The sequence below is a fragment of the Somniosus microcephalus genome, unplaced genomic scaffold (genome assembly GCF_052327205.1).
Source record: "Somniosus microcephalus isolate GS21.2 unplaced genomic scaffold, FLI_Smic_1.0 unresolved_chr8, whole genome shotgun sequence".
NCBI lineage: Eukaryota > Metazoa > Chordata > Chondrichthyes > Squaliformes > Somniosidae > Somniosus > Somniosus microcephalus.
In genome coordinates this window covers 37171043-37194038 of record NW_028225186.1, presented here as the reverse complement: position 1 = coordinate 37194038, position 22996 = coordinate 37171043, and the positions used below count along the sequence as shown (strand labels likewise).

General features: G+C 46.3%; 4 non-coding genes across 4 annotated transcripts; all 4 read right to left on the bottom strand.

Moving 5' to 3' along the window:
- Window positions 1-422: 422 nt before the first annotated feature.
- Window positions 423-493, bottom strand: trnag-gcc (transfer RNA glycine (anticodon GCC)). The gene has a single exon. It is a non-coding gene; the product is annotated as a tRNA-Gly (tRNA).
- Window positions 494-1528: 1035 nt separating this feature from the next.
- On the bottom strand, window positions 1529-1600 carry trnae-uuc (transfer RNA glutamic acid (anticodon UUC)). The gene has a single exon. It is a non-coding gene; the product is annotated as a tRNA-Glu (tRNA).
- A 954-nt stretch (window positions 1601-2554) lies between these two features.
- Window positions 2555-2625, bottom strand: trnag-gcc (transfer RNA glycine (anticodon GCC)). Its single transcript has one exon. It is a non-coding gene; the product is annotated as a tRNA-Gly (tRNA).
- A 6098-nt stretch (window positions 2626-8723) lies between these two features.
- Window positions 8724-8794, bottom strand: trnag-gcc (transfer RNA glycine (anticodon GCC)). The gene has a single exon. It is a non-coding gene; the product is annotated as a tRNA-Gly (tRNA).
- Window positions 8795-22996: the final 14202 nt, after the last annotated feature.

The following is a 22996-nucleotide window of genomic DNA, read 5'->3' as shown; positions in this document are numbered from 1 at the left end:
CACTATGCTAACGAGGAATTGATGCAGGAGGTTTTTATGCAGTTCCTCACCGTTTAAAATTGTTTTAGGTTCAATCTTTCGCTGTTGATCTTTTCCAAGGAGCGCTTTAAGGTGCTGCCAAAACGTTTAAAATTGGGGATGTTAAAATTCCTTCCCGTCGGGGAATTTCACCCCGGTCTCCCGCGTGACAGGCGGGGATACTCACAACGAGACTAACGAGGAAGTGAGCAATGCAATGTCTGTCAGAGTAAGAATCGAGCCTGTTACACAGGAACAGGATGCCATTCAGCCCCTCAAAGCTGTTGCACAGGCACAGGAGCAGAACATTCATACCCTTGATCCACTTGCACAGGTACAGCTAATAAATTATTTATGCTCATGTGATGTGTTTGCTATGAAATGAATTGTTAAAAAAATTAGCCTGCATTGGCCGGGAATCGAACCCGGGTCTCCCGCGTGGCAGGCGAGAATTCTACCCCTGAACCACCAATGCACGCCGACTTAATCGATTCTATTTTCTGGTAGCTACAATTTATTTTTGACTTTTGTTAATACAAGCGGGGACACTGCGTTTACATTAAAAGCAATATGCAGCAGATACTTCATCTGGAATTGTTGATTAAATGCTGGAAACACTTCGAAGGTCCTGGAAGATCTGTGGACAGAGAAACACAGGGTTAACCTCTCAGGTGCATGAGCTCTCGGTAGAGCTAAGATTTTGCACTTTTCTACGTCCCGTGGGAGTTTCCTTCCAACGTTGTTTAGCTGCTCAAAAATTACATAATTAAGAAACTAACCTTCCCCAAAAGAAAAAATAGGTTCGGATTGGGCCATTCGGCCCCTCGAGCCCGCCATTTAAAAAGTTCGTGGCTGATGAGATCTTCGACACAACGCAACTTTGCCGCCCGTTCCCCATAACCTTTGACTCCCCTGTAGCTGAAATATATGTCTATCAGACATACAGAACCCGTTTGACGTCTTACAGTGTGGCCCGAGGGATAGTGTGGAGAAGCTGGGATTGCTTTCCTCTGGAGGCTAAGAGGAAATTTAATAGAGGCTTGCAAAATTACAATGGGTTTTGATAGAGGAAATAAAGACAAACGCTTTCCAATGGCAGGAGGGATGGTAACCAGAGGTAGAATTGTCTTATGCAGCGAATGTTAAGGCCTCATGAATATCAGGATAAGTTATCACGGCCCAGTTACTCTGTCATTCGAGTCTTGCACACGTTGCTAATGTGGCATTTTTCACACTGGCAATGAGTTGACTGATAGCCGTGCTGTAATCAGCTAAGTTTGTTAGGGAGATGCAGTCGGCAAAATAATACATGGAAGACGGATAATAACCGTGACTGTTCTGACACTGTGAGGCAAGGAAGCGAATGCTGCACCTCGGTCCCGAATGATGCGCTGCTGACTGTTGAGGCAACAGCAGCGGTGTGGAAAATTGAAAGGTTGATGAGGTGCAAGCATTGTTTAGCGCGGGTGCTTTGATTGCTGGCATTTCAAACAGCCAGAAAACGCACTGGTTCCCTGACCGGGAATCGAACCCGGGCCGCGGCGGTGAAAGCGCCGAATCCTATCCACTAGACCACCAGGGAAGCTGTGAGAAGCGGCCTGCCAGCAAGCAGAACAAGCCAGTCTTTCCTCCTTGCTGCTTTGAAATTCAGGTCACTTTCACGCCAGGCAAACTTTTCGTACAAGATGACATTTTTTAGGCGAGATCACAAAGGACATGTTCAGGAAACCACAGCATCAAGTGCGTGTAGGCGTCCACCTGAAATCTATTTGCTTCTGTGCTTTTCTCAGAGATACACAGTCAGAGAAAAGCCGTCGGGATATTGAATAATCAGCACCAAAATATCAAAGACAATACAGAGGAAACAGTAATGCACTGCTTGAGACAAAGACTCAAACATATGCACGAACACAGATGTGTGCTCACCTTGTGTGAGTATGTCTCAGATATCCATACAATTCATGGAGGCGTGCAGTACAGTGTGAGGCCATTCGGCCAATCGTGCCAGTGCTGTCCACTTGAAAGATCAGACGTGCTTTCTCCCGCTGTTATCTGCATTTCCCTGTCCTCTCTCGTTCCGCAGTGCCCCGCACAAAAGACAAACAGAAGGAGAACACTATGCTAACGAGGAATTGATGCAGGAGGTTTTTATGCAGTTCCTCACCGTTTAAAATTGTTTTAGGTTCAATCTTTCGCTGTTGATCTTTTCCAAGGAGCGCTTTAAGGTGCTGCCAAAACGTTTAAAATTGGGGATGTTAAAATTCCTTCCCGTCGGGGAATTTCACCCCGGTCTCCCGCGTGACAGGCGGGGATACTCACAACGAGACTAACGAGGAAGTGAGCAATGCAATGTCTGTCAGAGTAAGAATCGAGCCTGTTACACAGGAACAGGATGCCATTCAGCCCCTCAAAGCTGTTGCACAGGAACAGGAGCAGAACATTCATACCCTTGATCCACTTGCACAGGTACAGCTAATAAATTATTTATGCTCATGTGATGTGTTTGCTATGAAATGAATTGTTAAAAAAATTAGCCTGCATTGGCCGGGAATCGAACCCGGGTCTCCCGCGTGGCAGGCGAGAATTCTACCCCTGAACCACCAATGCACGCCGACTTAATCGATTCTATTTTCTGGTAGCTACAATATATTTTTGACTTTTGTTAATACAAGCGGGGACACTGCGTTTACATAAAAAGCAATATGCAGCAGATACTGCATCTGGAATTGTTGATTAAATGCTGGAAACACTTCGAAGGTCCTGGAAGATCTGTGGACAGAGAAACACAGGATTAACCTCTCAGGTGCATGAGCTCTCGGTAGAGCTAAGATTTTGCACTTTTCTACGTCCCGTGGGAGTTAACTTCCAACGTTGTTTCGCTGCTCAAAAATTACATAATTAAGAAACTAACCTTCCCCAAAAGAAAAAATAGGAGCAGGATTGGGCCATTCGGCCCCTCGAGCCCGCCATTTAAAAAGTTCGTGGCTGATGAGATCTTCGACACAACGCAACTTTGCCGCCCGTTCCCCATAACCTTTGACTCCCCTGTAGCTGAAATATATGTCTATCAGACATACAGAACCCGTTTGACGTCTTACAGTGTGGCCCGAGGGATAGTGTGGAGAAGCTGGGATTGCTTTCCTCTGGAGGCTAAGAGGAAATTTAATAGAGGCTTGCAAAATTACAATGGGTTTTGATAGAGGAAATAAAGACAAACGCTTTCCAATGGCATGAGGGATGGTAACCAGAGGTAGAATTGTCTTATGCAGCGAATGTTAAGGCCTCATGAATATCAGGATAAGTTATCACGGCCCAGTTACTCTGTCATTCGAGTCTTGCACACGTTGCTAATGTGGCATTTTTCACACTGGCAATGAGTTGACTGATAGCCGTGCTGTGATCAGCTAAGTTTGTGAGGGAGATGCAGTCGGCAAAATAATACATGGAAGACGGATAATAACCGTGACTGTTCTGACACTGTGAGGCAAGGAAGCGAATGCTGCACCTCGGTACCGAATGATGCGCTGCTGACTGTTGAGGCAACAGCAGCGGTGTGGAAAATTGAAAGGTTGATGAGGTTAAGCATTGTTTCGCGCGAGTGCTTTGATTGCTGGCATTTCAAACAGCCAGAAAACGCACGGGTTCCCTGACCGGGAATCGAACCCGGGCCGCGGTGGTGAAAGCGCCGAATCCTATCCACTAGACCACCAGGGAAGCTGTGAGAAGCGACCTGCCAGCAAGCAGAACAAGGCAGTCTTTCCTCCTTGCTGCTTTGAAATTCAGGTCACTTTCACGCCAGGCAAACTTTTCGTACAAGATGACATTTTTTAGGCGAGATCACAAAGGACATGTTCAGGAAACCACAGCATCAAGTGCGTGTAGGCGACCACCTGAAATCTATTTGCTTCTGTGCTTTTCTCAGAGATACACAGTCAGAGAAAAGCCGTCGGGATATTGAATAATCAGCACCAAAATATCAAGGACAATACAGAGGAAACAGTAATGCACTGCTTGAGACAAAGACTCAAACATATGCACGAACAAGAGGGGCAAAATAGCTTACGAAAACAAGCTGGCGGAAAATATAAAAACTAACTCCAAAAGCTTTTATAAATATATCAAAAGGAAAAGACTGGTGAAAACCAAAGTTGGTCCATTGCAGTCAGATACGGGGGAATATATAATGGGAAATAAGGAAATGGCAGATCAACTAAATGCATACTTTGGGTCGGTCTTTACGAAGGAGGACACAAAAAGCCTCCCTGGGATGTCGGGAAAAATAGGGACATTGGCAAAGGAGGAACTGACGCAAATCAATATCTCTAAGGATATGGTGTTAAGGAAGCTAAAGGGATTGAAGGTGGACAAATCCCCAGGGCCTGATAACATGCATCCTAGGGTACTGAAGGAGGTGGCCCTAGAGATAGCGGATGCACTAAGGATGATTTTTCAGAATTCATTAGACTCGGGAACAGTGCCGATGGATTGGAGGGTAGCTAACGTTACCCCACTATTCAAAAAGGGGGGTAGGGAAAAAGCAGGTAATTACAGACCTGTAAGCCTTACATCAGTTGTGGGCAAAATGCTGGAGTCCATCATTAAGGATGAAATAGCGGAGCACTTAGCAAATGGGGACAGGATAGGACAGAGTCAACATGGATTTACAAAGGGTAAATCGTGCTTGACTAATCTATTGGAATTTTTTGAGGGAGTAACTGGTAGAATAGATGGCGGAGAGCCAGTAGATGTGGTGTACCTGGACTTCCAAAAGGCCTTCGATAAGGTCCCACATAAAAGATTAGCATGGAAAATTGAGGCTCATGGGATAAAGGGGAAAGTTTTGGCGTGGATAGGGAACTGGCTGTCAGATAGAAAACAGAGAGTTGGAATAAACGGCTCATTTTCTGAATGGCAGGCAGTAACAAGTGGGGTACCACAGGGATCTGTCCAGGGCCCCCAGCTGTTCACAATTTACATTAATGACCTGGATCAGGGAGTCGGATGCAGCATTTCCAAATTTGCAGACGACACTAAACTAGGAGGGGGGGTGGGCTCAGAGGAAGAGACCAGGAAGCTCCAGAGCGATTTGGACAGACTGGGCGATTGGGCGGATAAATGGCAGATGCACTATAATGTGGACAAGTGCGAAGTTATCCACCTTGGGTGCAGGAACGGGAGGGCAAATTATTATTTAAATGGCAATAGATTGGGAGAGGGGGAAGTACAGAGAGACCTGGGTGTTCTTGTACACCAGTCACTGAAGGCGAGCATGCAGGTGCAACAGGCGGTCAAGAAGGCAAACGGTATGCTGGCCTTCATAGCAAAAGGGTTAGAATACAGGAACAGGGATACCTTGCTGCAGCTGTACAGGGCACTGGTGAGACCACACCTCGAGTACTGTGTACAGTTTTGGTCGCCTCATCTGAGGAAGGATGTTCTTGCCATGGAGGGGGTGCAGCGGCGATTCACCAGGCTGATACCAGGAATGGCGGGAATGACCTATGAGGAGAGACTATGTAGTTTAGGGATGTACACACTGGAGTTTAGAAGATTGAGAGGGGACCTCATAGAAGTGTATAAAATTCTGACAGGTCTAGACAGACTGGATGCAGAAGGAATGTTTCCCTTGGCGGGTGAGAACAGAACTAGAGGACATAATTTAAGGATAAGGGCTAAACCATTTAGGACAGAGATGAGGGGGAATTTCTTCACTCAGAGAGTGGTGAACCTGTGGAACTCATTGCCACAGAGGGCAGTGTACGCCAGCTCATTAAATATATTTAAGAGGGAATTAGATATATTTCTACGGGCAAAAGGGGTTAAGGGTTACGGAGAGAAGGCGGGGACGGGATACTGAATTAAAGGATCAGCCATGATCTCATCGAATGGCGGAGCAGGCACGAAGGGCCGAATGGCCTACTCCTGCTCCTATCTTCTATGTATCTATGTATAACACAGATGTGTGCTCACTTTGTGTGAGTATGTCTCAGATATCCATATGATTCATGGAGGCGTGCAGTACAGTGTGAGGCCATTCGGCCAATCGTGCCAGTGCTGTCCACTTGAAAGATCAGACGTGCTTTCTCCCGCTGTTATCTGCATTTCCCTGTCCTCTCTCGTTCTGCAGTGCCCCGCACAAAAGACAAACAGAAGGAGAACACTATGCTAACGAGGAATTGATGCAGGAGGTTTTTATGCAGTTCCTCACCGTTTAAAATTGTTTTAGGTTCAATCTTTCGCTGTTGATCTTTTCCAAGGAGCGCTTTAAGGTGCTGCCAAAACGTTTAAAATTGGGGATGTTAAAATTCCTTCCCGTCGGGGAATTTCACCCCGGTCTCCCGCGTGACAGGCGCGGATACTCACAACGAGACTAACGAGGAAGTGAGCAATGTAATGTCTGTCAGAGTAAGAATCGAGCCTGTTACACAGGAACAGGATGCCATTCAGCCCCTCAAAGCTGTTGCACAGGAACAGGAGCAGAACATTCATACCCTTGATCCGCTTGCACAGGTACAGCTAATAAATTATTTATGCTCATGTGATGTGTTTGCTATGAAATGAATTGTTAAAAAAATTAGCCTGCTTTGGTCGGGAATCGAACCCGGGTCTCCCGCGTAGCAGGCGAAAATTCTACCCCTGAACCACCAATGCACGCCGACTTAATCGATTCTACTTTCTGGTAGCTACAATTTATTTTTGACTTTTGTTAATACAAGCGGGGACACTGCGTTAACATAAAAAGCAATATGCAGCAGATACTGCATCTGGAATTGTTGATTAAGTGCTGGAAACACTTCGAAGGTCCTGGAAGATCTGTGGACAGAGAAACACAGGGTTAACCTCTCAGGTGCATGAGCTCTCGGTAGATCTAAGATTTTGCACTTTTCTACGTCCCGTGGGAGTTTCCTTCCAACGTTGTTTAGCTGCTCAAAAATTACATAATTAAGAAACTAACCTTCCCCAAAAGAAAAAATAGGAGCAGGATTGGGCCATTCGGCCCCTCGAAGCCGCCATTTAAAAAGTTCGTGGCTGATGAGATCTTCGACACAACGCAACTTTGCCGCCCGTTCCCCATAACCTTTGACTCCCCTGTAGCTGAAATATATGTCTATCAGACATACAGAACCCGTTTGACGTCTTACAGTGTGGCCCGAGGGATAGTGTGGAGAAGCTGGGATTGCTTTCCTCTGGAGGCTAAGAGGAAATTTAATTGAGGCTTGCAAAATTACAATGGGTTTTGATAGAGGAAATAAAGACAACCGCTTTCCAATGGCAGGAGGGATGGTAACCAGAGGTAGAATTGTCTTATGCAGCGAATGTTAAGGCCTCATGAATATCAGGATAAGTTATCAAGGCCCAGTAACTCTGTCATTCGAGTCTTGCACACGTTGCTAATGTGGCATTTTTCACACTTGCAATGAGTTGACTGATAGCCGTGCTGTGAACAGCTAAGTTTGTTAGGGAGATGCAGTCGGCAAAATAATACATGGAAGACGGATAATAACCGTGACTGTTCTGAGGCAAGGAAGCGAATGCTGCACCTCGGTACCGAATGATGCGCTGCTGACTGTTGAGGCAACAGCAGCGGTGTGGAAAATTGAAAGGTTGATGAGGTGCAAGCATTGTTTCGCGCGGGTGCTTTGATTGCTGGCATTTCAAACAGCCAGAAAACGCACTGGTTCCCTAACCGGGAATCGAACCCGGGCCGCGGCGGTGAAAGTGCCGAATCCTATCCACTGGACCACCAAGGAAGCTGTGAGAAGCGGCCTGCCAGCAAGCAGAACAAGGCAGTCTTTCCTCCTTGCTGCTTTGAAATTCAGGTCACTTTCACGCCAGGCAAACTTTTCGTACAAGATGACATTTTTTAGGCGAGATCACAAAGGACATGTTCAGGAAACCACAGCATCAAGAGCGTGTAGGCGTCCACCTGAAATCTATTTGCTTCTGTGCTTTTCTCAGAGATACACAGTCAGAGAAAAGCCGTCGGGATATTGAATAATCAGCACCAAAATATCAAGGACAATACAGAGGAAACAATAATGCACTGCTTGAGACGAAGACTCAAACATATGCACGAACACAGATGTGTGCTCACTTTGTGTGAGTATGTCTCAGATATCCATATGATTCATGGAGGCGTGCAGTACAGTGTGAGGCCATTCGGCCAATCGTGCCAGTGCTGTCCACTTGAAAGATCAGACGTGCTTTCTCCCGCTGTTATCTGCATTTCCCTGTCCTCTCTCGTTCCGCAGTGCCCCGCACAAAAGACAAACAGAAGGAGAACACTATGCTAACGAGGAATTGATGCAGGAGGTTTTTATGCAGTTCCTCACCGTTTAAAATTGTTTTAGGTTCAATCTTTCGCTGTTGATCTTTTCCAAGGAGCGCTTTAAGGTGCTGCCAAAACGTTTAAAATTGGGGATGTTAAAATTCCTTCCCGTCGGGGAATTTCACCCCGGTCTCCCGCGTGACAGGCGGGGATACTCACAACGAGACTAACGAGGAAGTGAGCAATGCAATGTCTGTCAGAGTAAGAATCGAGCCTGTTACACAGGAACAGGATGCCATTCAGCCCCTCAAAGCTGTTGCACAGGAACAGGAGCAGAACATTCATACCCGTGATCCGCTTGCACAGGAACAGCTAATAAATTATTTATGCTCATGTGATGTGTTTGCTATGAAATGCATTGTTAAAAAATTTAGCCTGCATTGGCCGGGAATCGAACCCGGGTCTCCCGCGTGGCAGGCGAGAATTCTACCCCTGAACCACCAATGCACGCCGACTTAATCGATTCTATTTTCTGGTAGCTACAATTTATTTTTGACTTTTGTTAATACAAGCGGGGACACTGGGTTAACATAAAAAGCAATATGCAGCAGATACTGCATCTGGAATTGTTGATTAAATGCTGGAAACACTTCGAAGGTCCTGGAAGATCTGTGGACAGAGAAACACAGGGTTAACCTCTCAGGTGCATGAGCTCTCGGTAGAGCTAAGATTTTGCACTTTTCTACGTCCCGTGGGAGTTTCCTTCCAACGTTGTTTAGCTGCTCAAAAATTACATAATTAAGAAACTAACCTTCCCCAAAAGAAAAAATAGGAGCAGGATTGGGCCATTCGGCCCCTCGAGCCCGCCATTTAAAAAGTTCGTGGCTGATGAGATCTTCGACACAACGCAACTTTGCCGCCCGTTCCCCATAACCTTTGACTCCCCTGTAGCTGAAATATATGTCTATCAGAGATACAGAACCCGTTTGACGTCTTACAGTGTGGCCCGAGGGATAGTGTGGAGAAGCTGGGATTGCTTTCCTCTGGAGGCTAAGAGGAAATTTAATAGAGGCTTGCAAAATTACAATGGGTTTTGATAGAGGAAATAAAGACAACCGCTTTCCAATGGCAGGAGGGATGGTAACCAGAGGTAGAATTGTCTTATGCAGCGACTGTTAAGGCCTCATGAATATCAGGATAAATTATCACGGCCCAGGTACTCTGTCATTCGAGTCTTGCACACGTAGCTAATGTGGCATTCTTCACACTGGCAATGAGTTGACTGATAGCCGTGCTGTGATCAGCTAAGTTTGTTAGGGAGATGCAGTCGGCAAAATAATACATGGAAGGCGGATAATAACCGTGACTGTTCTGACACTGTGAGGTACACATAAATGTGTGCATTTAAGGTGTCTTGTTCCCAATGTCATTTCCTGCTGACTTTGAAACAGCAGGCATTTCACAGAAGGCAAGGAAGTGAATGTTGCGCTGCTGACTGTTGAGGCAACAGCAGCGTGGAAAGTGAAAAGGTTGATGAGGTGCAAGCATTGTTTCGCGCGGGTGCTTTGATTGCTGGCATTTCAAACAGCCAGAAAAAGCACTGATTTCACTGACCGGGAATCGAACCCGGGCCGCGGCGTTGAAAGCACCGAATCCTAACCACTTGACCACCAAGGAAACTATGGAAAACATCCTGCCAGCAAGCAGAACAATGCAGTCTTTCCTCCTTGCTGCTTTGAAATTAAGGTCACTTTCGCGCCAGGCAAACTTTTCGTACAAGATGTCATTTTTTAGGCGAGATCACAAACGACATGTTCAAGAAACCACAGCATCAATTGCGGGTAGGCGTCCACCTGAAATCTATTTGCTTCTGTGCTTTTCTCAGTGATACACAGTCAGAGAAAAGCCGCCGGGATATTTAATAATCAGCACCAAAATATCAAGGACAACACAGAGGAAATAGTAATGCACTGCTTGAGACAAAGGCTCAAACACATACACGAACACAGATGTGTGCTCACTTTGTGTGGGTATGTCTCAGATATCCATATGATTCATGGAAGCTTGCAGTTCAGTGTGAGGCCATTCGGCCAACCGTGCCAGTGCTGTCCCCTTGAAAGATCAGACTTGCTTTCTCCCGCTGTTATCTGCATTTCCCTGTCCTCTCTCGTTCCGCAGTGCCCCGCACAAAAGACAACCAGAAGGAGAACACTATGCTAACGAGGAATTGATGCAGGAGGCTTTTATACAGTTCCTCACCGTTTAAAATTATTTTAGGTTCAATTTATCGCTGTTGATCTTTTCCAAGGAGCACGTTAAATTGCTGCCCAAAGGTTTAAAATTGGGGATGTTAAATTTCCGCCCCGTCGAGGAATTTCACCCCAGTCTCCCACGTGACAGGTGGGGATACTCACAGCTATACTAACGAGGAAGTGAGCAATGTAATGTCTGTCAGAGTAAGAATCGTGCCTGTTACACAGGAACAGGATGCCATTCAGCCCCTGAAAGCTGTTGCACAGGAACAGGAGCAAAACATTCATACCCTTAATCCAGTTGCACAGATACAGCTAATATATTATTTATGCTCAAGTGATGTGTTTGCTTTGAAAATTACATAATTAAGAAACTAACCTTCCCCAAAAGAATAAATAGGAGCAGGATTGGGCCATTCGGCCCCTCGAGCCCCGCCATTTAATAATTTCGTGGCTGATGAGATCTTCGACACAACGCAACTTTGCCGCCCACTCCCCATAACCCTTGACTCCCCTGTAGCTGAAATATATGTCTATCAGACATACAGAACCCGTTTGACGGCTTAGAGTGTGGCCCGATGGACAAGCGACTTCAGTTATGTTGATTGTGTGGAGAAGCTGGGATTGCTTTCCCCTGGAGGCTAAGAGGAAATTTAATAGAGGCTTGCAATATTACAGTGGGTTTTGATAGAGGAAATAAAGACAAACGCTTTCCAATGGCAGAAGGGATGGTAACCAGAGGTAGAATTGTCTTATGCAGCGAATGTTAAGGCCTCATGAATATCAGGATAAGTTATCACGGCCCAGGTACTCTGTCATTCGAGTCTTGCACACGTTGCTAATGTGGCATTTTTCACACTGGCAATGAGTTGACTGATAGCCGTGCTGTGATCAGCTAAGTTTGTTAGGGAGATGAATTCGGCAAAATAATACATGGAAGGCGGATAATAACCGTGACTGTTCTGACACTGTGAGGTACACATAAATGTGGGCAATTCAAGTGCCTTGTTCCCAATGTCATTTCCTGCTGACTTTGAAACAGCAGGCATTTTGCAGAAGGCAAGGCAAGTGAATGTTGCACCTCGATACCGAATGATGCACTGCTGACTGTTGAGGCAACAGCAGCGGTGTGGAAAGTTGAAAAGTTGATGCATTGTTTTGGCTTTGATTGCTGGCATTTTAAACTGCCAGAAAACGCACTATTTTCCTGACCGCGTAATCGAATTCGGGTCGCGGTGTTGAAAGCGCCGAATCCGAACCACTATACCACCAGGGAAACTGCGAAAAGCGTCCTGCCAGCAAGCAGAACAATGCAGTCTTTCCTCCATGCTTCTTTAAAATTCAGGTCACTTCCACGCGAGGCATCTTTTCGTACAAGATGACATTTTTTAGGCGGGATCACAAAGGACATGTTCAGGAACCCACAGCATCAAGTGCGGGTAGGCATCCACCTGAAATCTATTTGCTTCTGACCCACTGACCACAAGCTGACCGATCACAAAGAAAGTGACCAAATGATCACAATCTGAAAGAACACACAGAAACTGACCCATTGACTAAAACCTGATGGAACAAACACTGAAACTCTCACACTGACCACAAACTGACCTAAGACACCGAAAGTGACCCATTGACCACAACCTGGACAAACACACAGAAAGTGACCAACTGAACAAATCATGACTGAAGAAACAGAAACTGACCCACTGACAACAACTTAACCGAACACAGAGAAACTGTACCACTGATCAAACACTGATGGAACTGACAGAAAATGATCCACTGACCACAAACTGACCGAAAACAAAGAAACAAACCCACTGACCACAAACTGACCGAGCACACAAAGACTGGCACAATGAGCTCAACCTGAACAAACTCACAGAAACTGACCCACCGGACACAACATGACCGAACTCACAGAATCTGACAAAATGACAACAACCTTACTGAGCACACAGAACTGACCCACTGACCAAAACTTGAACAAACACAAAGAAACTGAACCACTGAAGACAACCAGACGTAACACACATAAATTGGCTCACTTACCACAACCTGACCGAACACAAAGTAACTGACACACTGTCCACAACCTGATCGAACATACTGATTCTGATACACTAACCACAACGTGACTGAACGCACATAAACTGACATACTGACCAAAAAGTGACCGAACACACAGAAACGAACCCACTGACCACAACCAGACCGAAAGCACAGAAACTGACCCACTGACCACAACCTGGCTGATCAAACATAAACTGACACAGTGACCAAGTCCTGACTGAACACACAGAAACTGACCCACTGACCACAACCTGACAAAACACACAGAAACTGGCCCACTAACCACAACATGACCAAACACACAGAAACAAAACCACTGACCACAACATGTCCGATCACACATAAACTGACCCACTGACCACAAATTGACCGAACACACAGAAACTGACCCACTGACCACAACCTGACAGACCACACAGCAACTGACACACTGACGGCAACCTGTACGATCACACGGAAACTGACCCATTAACCACCACCTTTCCAAACAAACAGAAACTGATCCACTGACCACATACTGACCAAAGTCAACCAAACTGAACCACTGATCACAGCCTGCCCAAAACTCAGAAACTGACCTTCTGATGATAACCTGGCCGGACTTGCAGAAACTGGCCAACTGAACACAACCTGACCGAACACACAGAAACTGACCAACGGACCAGAACCTGATCAAAAACACAGAAACTGACACTCTGACCACAGCCTTACCAAACACAAAGAAACTGATCCACTGACCACAACCTGGCTGAACACACAAAAACTGTCCCACTGACCACAACCTGACCAAAGACACTGAAACTGACACACTGACCACAAATTGAACGAGCACACAGAAATTGAGCAACTGACCACATCCTGACCAATCACATAGAAACTGACCCACTCACCACAATCTGACTGAACACACAGAAACTGACCCACTGAGCAGAACCTGACTGAACACACAGAAACTGACCCACTGACAACACATGACAGAACAAATAGAAACTGGCCCATTGACCACAACCTGACCGAACTGAACCAGACTGAGCCACTGACCACAACTTGACAAAACATGCAGAAACTGACCTTCTGGCCATGACCTGAGCGAAGACACAGAAACTGACCGACTGACCACAACATGACCAAACACAAAGTACCTGACCCACTGTCAAACAACCTGGCTGAACACACAGAAACTGACCCACTGACCACAACCTGACAGAAAACACGGAACCTGACACAATGACCACAACCTGAACGAGCACACAGAAACTGACACACTGAACAAATACTGAACGAACACAGTGAAACTGACCCACTGAGCACAACCTGAGAGAGCACGCAGTAACTGAGCAACTGGCCACAAGCTGACCAATCACACACAAACTGACCCACTGACCACAACCTGATCGAACAAACAGAAACTGGCCCACTGACCACATACTGACCGAACTCAACCAGACTGAGCAACTGACCACAACCTGACCGAACATGCAGAGTATCACACACTGACATATCCAGACCGAAAACACAGGATATGATCCACTGACCACAACCTGACCGAACAGACAGAAACTGACCCATTGACCACAACCTGACCGAACAATCACTGAAACTGACCCACTGACCAAAACATGAGAAAGCACACAGAAACTGACCTTCCAACCACAACCTGAGTGAACACAAAGCAACCGACCCATTGACCACAACCTGACCAACTGAACAAATCCTGACAACTTGGCTGAACACACAGAAATTGATCCATGGACCACACACTGACAGAACTGACAGAAAATTATCCACTGACCACAACCTGACCGAACACCCATAAACAAACCCACTGGGCACAAACTGACCGAGCACACAGAAACTGACCCACTGACCACAACCTGACCAAACACACAGAATCTGACAAACTGATGACAACCTGACCGAACAAACAGAAACTGACACATTGACCACAACCTGACCGAAAAAACACTGAAACTGACCCACTGACCATAACATGACCAAGCACACAGAAACTGACCTACCTACCACAAGCTGACCGAACACACAGAAACCGACCCATTCACCGAAACCTGGCCAAACACACAGCAACTGACCAAATGAACAAATCCTGACAGAACACACAGAAAATGAACATTGGACAACAACTTGACGGAACAGACAGAAACTGACCCACTGACCACACAATGACGGATCCCGCAGAAACTGATCCGCTGACCACAAACTGACTGAACACACAGAAACTGACTAACTGACCATATTTGGACCAAACACACAGAAATTGACACACTGACCACAATTTGTCCGAACAGAGAAACACTGACCCATTGACCACAATCTGACCCAATACACTCACAGTGACCAAATGACCATAACCTGACCGAGTACACCAAAACTGAACCACTGATACAACCTGACGGTGCACAGAGAAACTGACTCACTGACCAGAACATGACCGAACACACAGAAACTGACCCATTGACCACAACCTGACCGAACAAACACTGAAACTGACCCACTGATCAAAACATGATAGAGCACACAAAAACTGACCTTCAAACCACAACCTGAGCGAACACAGAGTAACCGACCCATTGACCACAACCTTTACAAACACACAGTAACTGACCAACTGATAAAATCCTGACAACTTGACTGAACACACAGAAACTGATCCACGGACCACACACTGACGAAACTGACAGAAATATATCCACTGACCACAACCTGACCGAACACACATAAACAAACCCACTGGGCACAACCTGACCGAGAACACAGAAACAGACCCACTGACCACAACCTGACCAAACACACAGAATGTGACAAACTGACGACAACCTGACCGAACAAACAGAAACTGACACATTGACCACAACCTGACCGAAAAAACACTGAAACTGAACCACTGACCATAACATGACCAAGCACACAAAAACTGACCTTCCTAGCACAAACTGACCGAACACAAAAACCGACCCATTGTCCGCAACCTGGCCAAACACACAGCAACTGACCAAATGAACAAATCCTGACAGAACACACAGAAACTGAACATCTGACAGCAACTTGATGGAACAGACAGAAACTGACCTACTGACCACACAATGACGGAACCCACAGAAACTGATCCGCTGACCACAAATTGACTGAACACACAGAAACTGACCAACTGACCATATTCGGACCAAACACATGGAAATTGACACACTAAAAACAACTTGTCCGAACAGACAAACACTGGCCCATTGACCACAATCTGACCCAATACACTCAAAGTGACCAAGTGACCAAAACCTCACCGAGTACGCCAAAACTGAACCACTGACAACAACCTGACGGTGCACAGAGAAACTGACGCACTGACCAGACCCTGACCGAACACACAGAAAGTGACCAAATGACCACAACCTGAGCAAACACACAGATAATGATTCACTGACCACAACCTGACAGAACACACAGAAACTGACTTACTGATCACCGCCTCTCCGAACACACAGAACCTGACCCACTGACCACCACCTGTCCAAGCACACAGTAAGTGACCCACTGATAACAGTTTGACCACACACGCAGAAACTTACGCATGGAACACATCCTGACCGATCAGACAGAAACTGAAACACTGACCAAATCCTGACTCACAATACAGAAACTGACCCATTGACCACAGCTAGTCCCAACACAGAGAAACTAACCCACTGACAACAACCTGACTGAACACACCAAAACTGACAAAATAACCACAACCTGAGTGAACAAACAGAAACTGACCCATTGACCACAACCTGACCGAAAACACAGAAACTGATACAATGACCAACTCCTGACTGAGCACACAGAAACTGACACACTGGCGACAACCTGACCGAACACGCAGAAAGTGACCCATAGACCAGCACCTGTCAAAACACACAGATACTGACCCACTGACAACAACCTGGCTGAAGACACAGAAACTCACTCATGAACACAACCTGGCCGAACACACACAAACTGACCAATGACCACAAACTGACCGAACAAACAGAAACTGACCCACTAACCACAACCTGAAGGAACACAGATAAACTGGCCCACATACCACAGCCAGACTGAGCACACAGAAACTGTCCCACTGACCAGAACCTGACAGAACACATAGAATCTGACCCACTGAACAAATCCTGGCCGAACACACAGAAACTGACCCACTGACAACGTTTTGACGATACACACAGAAACTGACCCACTGACCAGATCCTCTCCGAACAGACAGAAATTGACTCATTGAACACAACCTGACCGACTACATAGGAACTGACACACTGAGCAAATCCTGACCGAACACACAGAAACTGGGACACTAACAAAAACTTGACTGAACACACAGAAACTGGCCCACTGACCACAAACTGAAGGAATCGACAGAAATTGTTCCACTGACCACAACCTGACTGAACACACAGAAACTGACCCACTTAACACATTCTGAACGAACTCACAGAATATGACCAACTGACAAAAATCTGACCGAGCACACAGTAACTGACCCAGTGACCACAACCTGACCAAACACACACAAACTCACCCACTGACCACAACCTTACCGAACACACAGATCCTGACTCACTGACCACAACCTGACCAAACACACAGAAACGGACCCACTGACCACAACCTGATCGACCACACAGAAACTGAGCAACTGACCACAAACTGACCGAACACACAGAAACTGACACACTGACCACAACTTGAATGAACACACAGGAATTGACCCACTGACGACAACCTGACCAAACATGCAAAAAGTGACCCGTAGACCAGCACCTGTCAATACACACAGAAACTGACCCACTGACAAAAACCTGGCTGAAGACACAGAAACTGACTCATGAACACAACCTGGCCGAACACACACAAACTGACCAATGACCACAAACTGACCGAACACACAGAAACTGATCCACTAACCCCAACCTGATGGAACACAGAGAAACTGGCCCACATACCACAGCCAGACTGAGCACACAGAAACTGTCCCACTGACCAGAACCTGGCAGAACACATAGAATCTGACCCACTGAACAAATCCTGGCCGAACACACAGAAACTGACCCACTGACAACATTCTGAAGATACACACAGAAACGGACCCACTGACCACAACCTGACCGAACACACAGAAACTGACACACTGCCCACAACCTGACCGAAAACACAGAAACTGTCAACCTGACCTCACCCTGACTGAACACGCAAAAACTGACACAGTGACCAAGTCCTGACTGAACATACAGAAAATGACACACTGACCACATCCTGACAAAAGACACATAAACTGACACAATGACCACAACCTGAACAAACACACAGAAAGGGACCCACTGACGACAATCTTATCAAGCACGCCAAAACTGACCCACTGAACACATCCTGACCTAACACATAGAAACTGACCCACTGACCACAACTGACCGATCACACAGAAACTGCCACGCTGACCACTACCTTAACGAACACACAGAAACTGACGCAGTGAACAAATCCTGACTGAACACACATAAACTGACCCACTGACTACATCTTGGCCAAACACACAGAAACAGACCCACTGACCAAATCCTGACCGAACACACAGAAGCTGATCCACTGACCACAACCGGACCGAGCATACATAACCGGACCCACAGACCACAAACTGACCGAACACACAGAAGCTGACGCACTGAACACAACCTGATCGATCACGCAGGAAATGACCCACTGACCACAAACTGACCGAATGCACTGATAATGTCACACTGAGCACAAACTGACCGAACACACAGAAACTGACCCATGGAACACAACGTGACTGAACAAACACTGAAACTGACCCACTGACCACAAACTGAATGAACAAAAACTGTAAATAACCCACTGACCACAACCTGACCGAGCTCACAGAAAAGGTCCTTCCTACCAAAACCTGACCCAACACAACGAAACTTACCCATTGACGACAACCTGGCCGAAAACACAGAAACTGACCAACTGAACACATCCTGACCGAACACACAGAAACTGAACCACAGAAACAACTTTACCAAACAAACAGAAACTGACCCACTGACCACACACTGATGGAACCCACAGAAACGTATCCACTGACCATAAACTGCCTGAACACACTGAAACTGACTAACTGACCACAACCTGACCGAGCAAACAAAAATTGACCCACTGGCGACAACCTGACCGAACACACAGAAACTTCCCCATTGACCACAACATGAACGAACACACAGAAACTAACCCACTGAAATTAACATTAATGCACACACAGGAACTGACCCACTGAACACAACCTGACTGTACACAACAAAACTGAACCATTGACCACAACCTGGCCAAACACTCAGAAAGTGGCCAGCTGAACAAATACGGACCGAACACACAGAAACTGACCCAATGACAATAACTTGAACGAGCATACAGAAACTGTCCGACTGACCACACACTGACATGAACCCACAGAAACTGATCCACTGACAACATCATGACTGAACAGACAGAAACTGACCCACTGTTCACCTACTGCCCGAAAACACAGAAACTGACCCACTGATCACCACCTTTCCGAGCACACATAAACTGACCCACGGTCCACATACTTACTGAGAACCAGAAATTGACCCACGGACCAAATCCTGACCAAACACACAGAAACTGACCCACATAACTCAAAATGCCCAAGCACACAGACACTGACCCGTTGACCACAACCTGACTGAACAAACACTGAATCTCACACACTGACCACTATCTCACCGAGCACACTGAAACTGACCCATTGGCCACAACCTGGCCAAACACACAGAAAGTGATCAACTGAACAAATCCTGACCGAACACACATGACCTGGAACAATGACAATTACATGACTGAACACACAGAATCTGTCCCACTGACCACAAACGGAAGGAATCGACAGAAATTGATCCACTGACCACAACCTGACTAAACACACAGAAACTGACCCACTGAACACCTCCTGAACGAACTCATAGAATCTGACACACTGACCAAAACCTGACTGAGCACACAGTAACTGACCCACTGACCACAACCTGACCAAACACACACAAACTCACCCACTGACCACAACCTGATGAAACACACAGAAAATGACACACTGCCAACAACCTGACCGAACATGCAGAAACTGTCACACTGATCTTAACCTGACTGAACACACAAAAATTGACTCAGTGACCGAGACCTGAGTGAACACATAGAAAATGACGACTGACCACAGCCTGGCAAAACACACAGACACTGACACAATGACCACAACCTGAACAAACACACAGAAAGAAACCCACTGACCACAACCTGATCTAGCACACAGAAACGGACCCACTGAACAGATCCTGACCAACCACAAAATAACTGATCCACTGACCACAACTGACCGATCACACAGAAATTGGCACACTGACCACAACCTGAACGAACACACAGAAACTGACCCACTGACCACAACCTGACCGAAGACTCAGAAATTGACCCACTGACCAAATCCTTACCGAACACACATAAACTTAACCACTGACCACAACCAGTCCGAGCAAACAGAATCGGACCCACTGAACACAAGCTGACCGATCACACAGAAGCTGACCCACTGACATAACCTGACCGAAAGCACTGATAATATCCCACTGAGCACAATCTGACCGAACACAAATAAACTGACCCTGGACCACAACCTGACTGAACAAACACTGAAACTGACCCACTGACCACAACCTGAGTGAAAAAAACTGAAACTGACTCACTGACCAGAACCTGTCCGAGCTCACAGAAAAGGGACTTCATACCAAAACCTGACCCAACACACCGAAACTGACCCATTGACCACAACCTGGCCAAACACAGATAAACTGACGAACTGAACAAATTCTGACCGAACACACAAACACTGAACCACTGAAGCAACTTGACCGAACGAACAAAAACTGACCCACTGACTACACACTGATGGAACCCACAGAAACTTGAACACTGACCATAAACTTACTGAAAACACTGAATCTGACTTACTGATCACCACCTGACAGAGCAACCAAAAATTGACCCTCTGGCGAAAACCTGACCGAACACACAGAAACTGACACAGAGACCAACACCTGTCCTAACACACAGAAACTGACCCATTGACCACAACCAGGCTGTTTTTTGTATTCTACTGCTTAGTATTTAGCATTCTAGTTTTATTATTAATAGTTTAGTTGTTTTAAAAAAAAATATTCTACTGTTTAAACGACCTGTATGGTTCATGAGGGTAGCCGCTGTTTTACGAACTCATCCACAATTTTCCACTTTATTAATAATTTTATTGTTATTATTAAACAATTCTGTCAGTATTGTTTCTTCACTTATCTGCTACGACAATCAATCACTTCTGGATATAAGATCGTCCGGAGATATAGGACTTACCCCCGATTTTTCGAACTGTGATTCTGCTGCTACTACCATCAACCCTCCCACCTGCTTACCTGACTTCATTCCTGTGATCAGGACGCGACGACGGTGCAAGCGGGGCAGACGAGCAGGTGCATTAGTGAAGCTGATGTGACGTGAACACCAACCCCCTCCGATTATTCTCCTGGCGGATGTGCAGTCACTGGACAATAAGCTGGACGAAGGAGGGAGGCTCACCTTACAGCGAGACATTAAGAACTGCAATGTCCTGATTTTTACTGAGACTTGGCTTGATCCATCGACACCAGCTTCGGCCATTCAACCAGAGGGATTCAACATTCACCGGCTAGACCAAACAAAAGACTCAGGGAGGAATAGAGGGGGTGGAGTATGCTTTATGATCAACAATTCTTGGTGTTCCAACGTGGAACTACTTACATCTTCTTGTTCACCCGATCTTGAACGCCTGATGATCAAATGCCGACCATTCTACCTCCCGAGAGAGTTCTCATCCGTGATAATTACAGTGGTGTATATTCCACCACTAGGCCAACGCAAATAGGGTACTAAACGAGCTGTATGGGATCATTAGCAGGCTTGAAAGTTCCCATCCAGAGTCTGCATTCATCGTGGCTGGCGATTTCAACAAAGCCAAGCTGAGGAAAGTACTGCCGAAATACCATCAGCATATCACCTGCCCAACTCGAGCCAAGAACACACTAGATCACATTTACACTCCAATCCGAGATAGATACAAGGCCCTCCCCCGCCCTCCCTTCGGCAAATCAAATCACAACTCCATCCTGCTGCTACCCACCTATAGGCAGAAACTGAAACAGGAAAAGCCTGTGATGAGATCTCTACAACGCTGGTCGTATCAATCAGACGCTATGTTACAAGACTGCTTTGATTCCACTGACTGGGATATGTTCCGGAATGCCTTGGACAATGACATCAACACATATACAGATTCAGTCATTAGTTTCATAAACAAGTGCATAGACGATGTTGTTCCGAGGATTGTTGTACGAACATTTCCCTACCAGAAACCATGGGTAAATGGCAATATCCGTGCTATGCTAAAAGCACGGTCCATTGCATTCAACTCTGGGGACATGGACGAGTACAAGAAATCAAGGTACGACCTCAGAAAAACCATGCAAAAAGACAATACACGGACAAAGTGGAGTCCCACTATCACAGCACAGATTCGCGTAGGATGTGGAGTGGACTACAATCTATTACAGACTACAAAGGGAAACCCAACTGTGTCATGCCCAGCAATGCCTCTCTCCCAGATGAGCTTAACACTTTTTACGCCCGGTTGCAGGCCAACAACAACTGGCCTGTTACAAGGGCGCCCGCGGCTCAGGACGACCGGGTCTTGTCGAACTCCGTGGCTGACGTGAGCAAGACCTTTGAGAGAGTGAACACCCATAAAGCACCCGGTCCAGATGGAATCCCTGGGCGTGTCCTTAGAGCAGGCGCTGACCAGCTGGCAGCCGTGTTTAAGGATGTATTGAACCATTCACTGTACCAGTCTGTAGTCCCCACAACTTCAAGATGACATCGGTTATTCCAGTCCCCATAAAATCAAAAGTAACCTGTTTAAACGACTACCGCCCCATAGCACTCACTTCTGTCATCATGAACTGCTTTGAGAGGCTGGTCAAAACCCACATCAACTCGTTACTACCTGACACACTGGACCCACTCCAATTTGCCTACCGCCCAAACAGATCTAGCGATGATGCCATCGCCACTGTACTGCACACTGCCTTATCACCGCTGGATAAGAGGAACACCTAAGTGTGAATGTTGTTCATTGATTATAGTTCAGCATTCAATACCTTTATCCACTCCAATCTTGTCAATAAGCTCAGTGAGCTAGAACTTAACACCTCCCTATGCAACTGGATCCTGGACTTCCTGACAG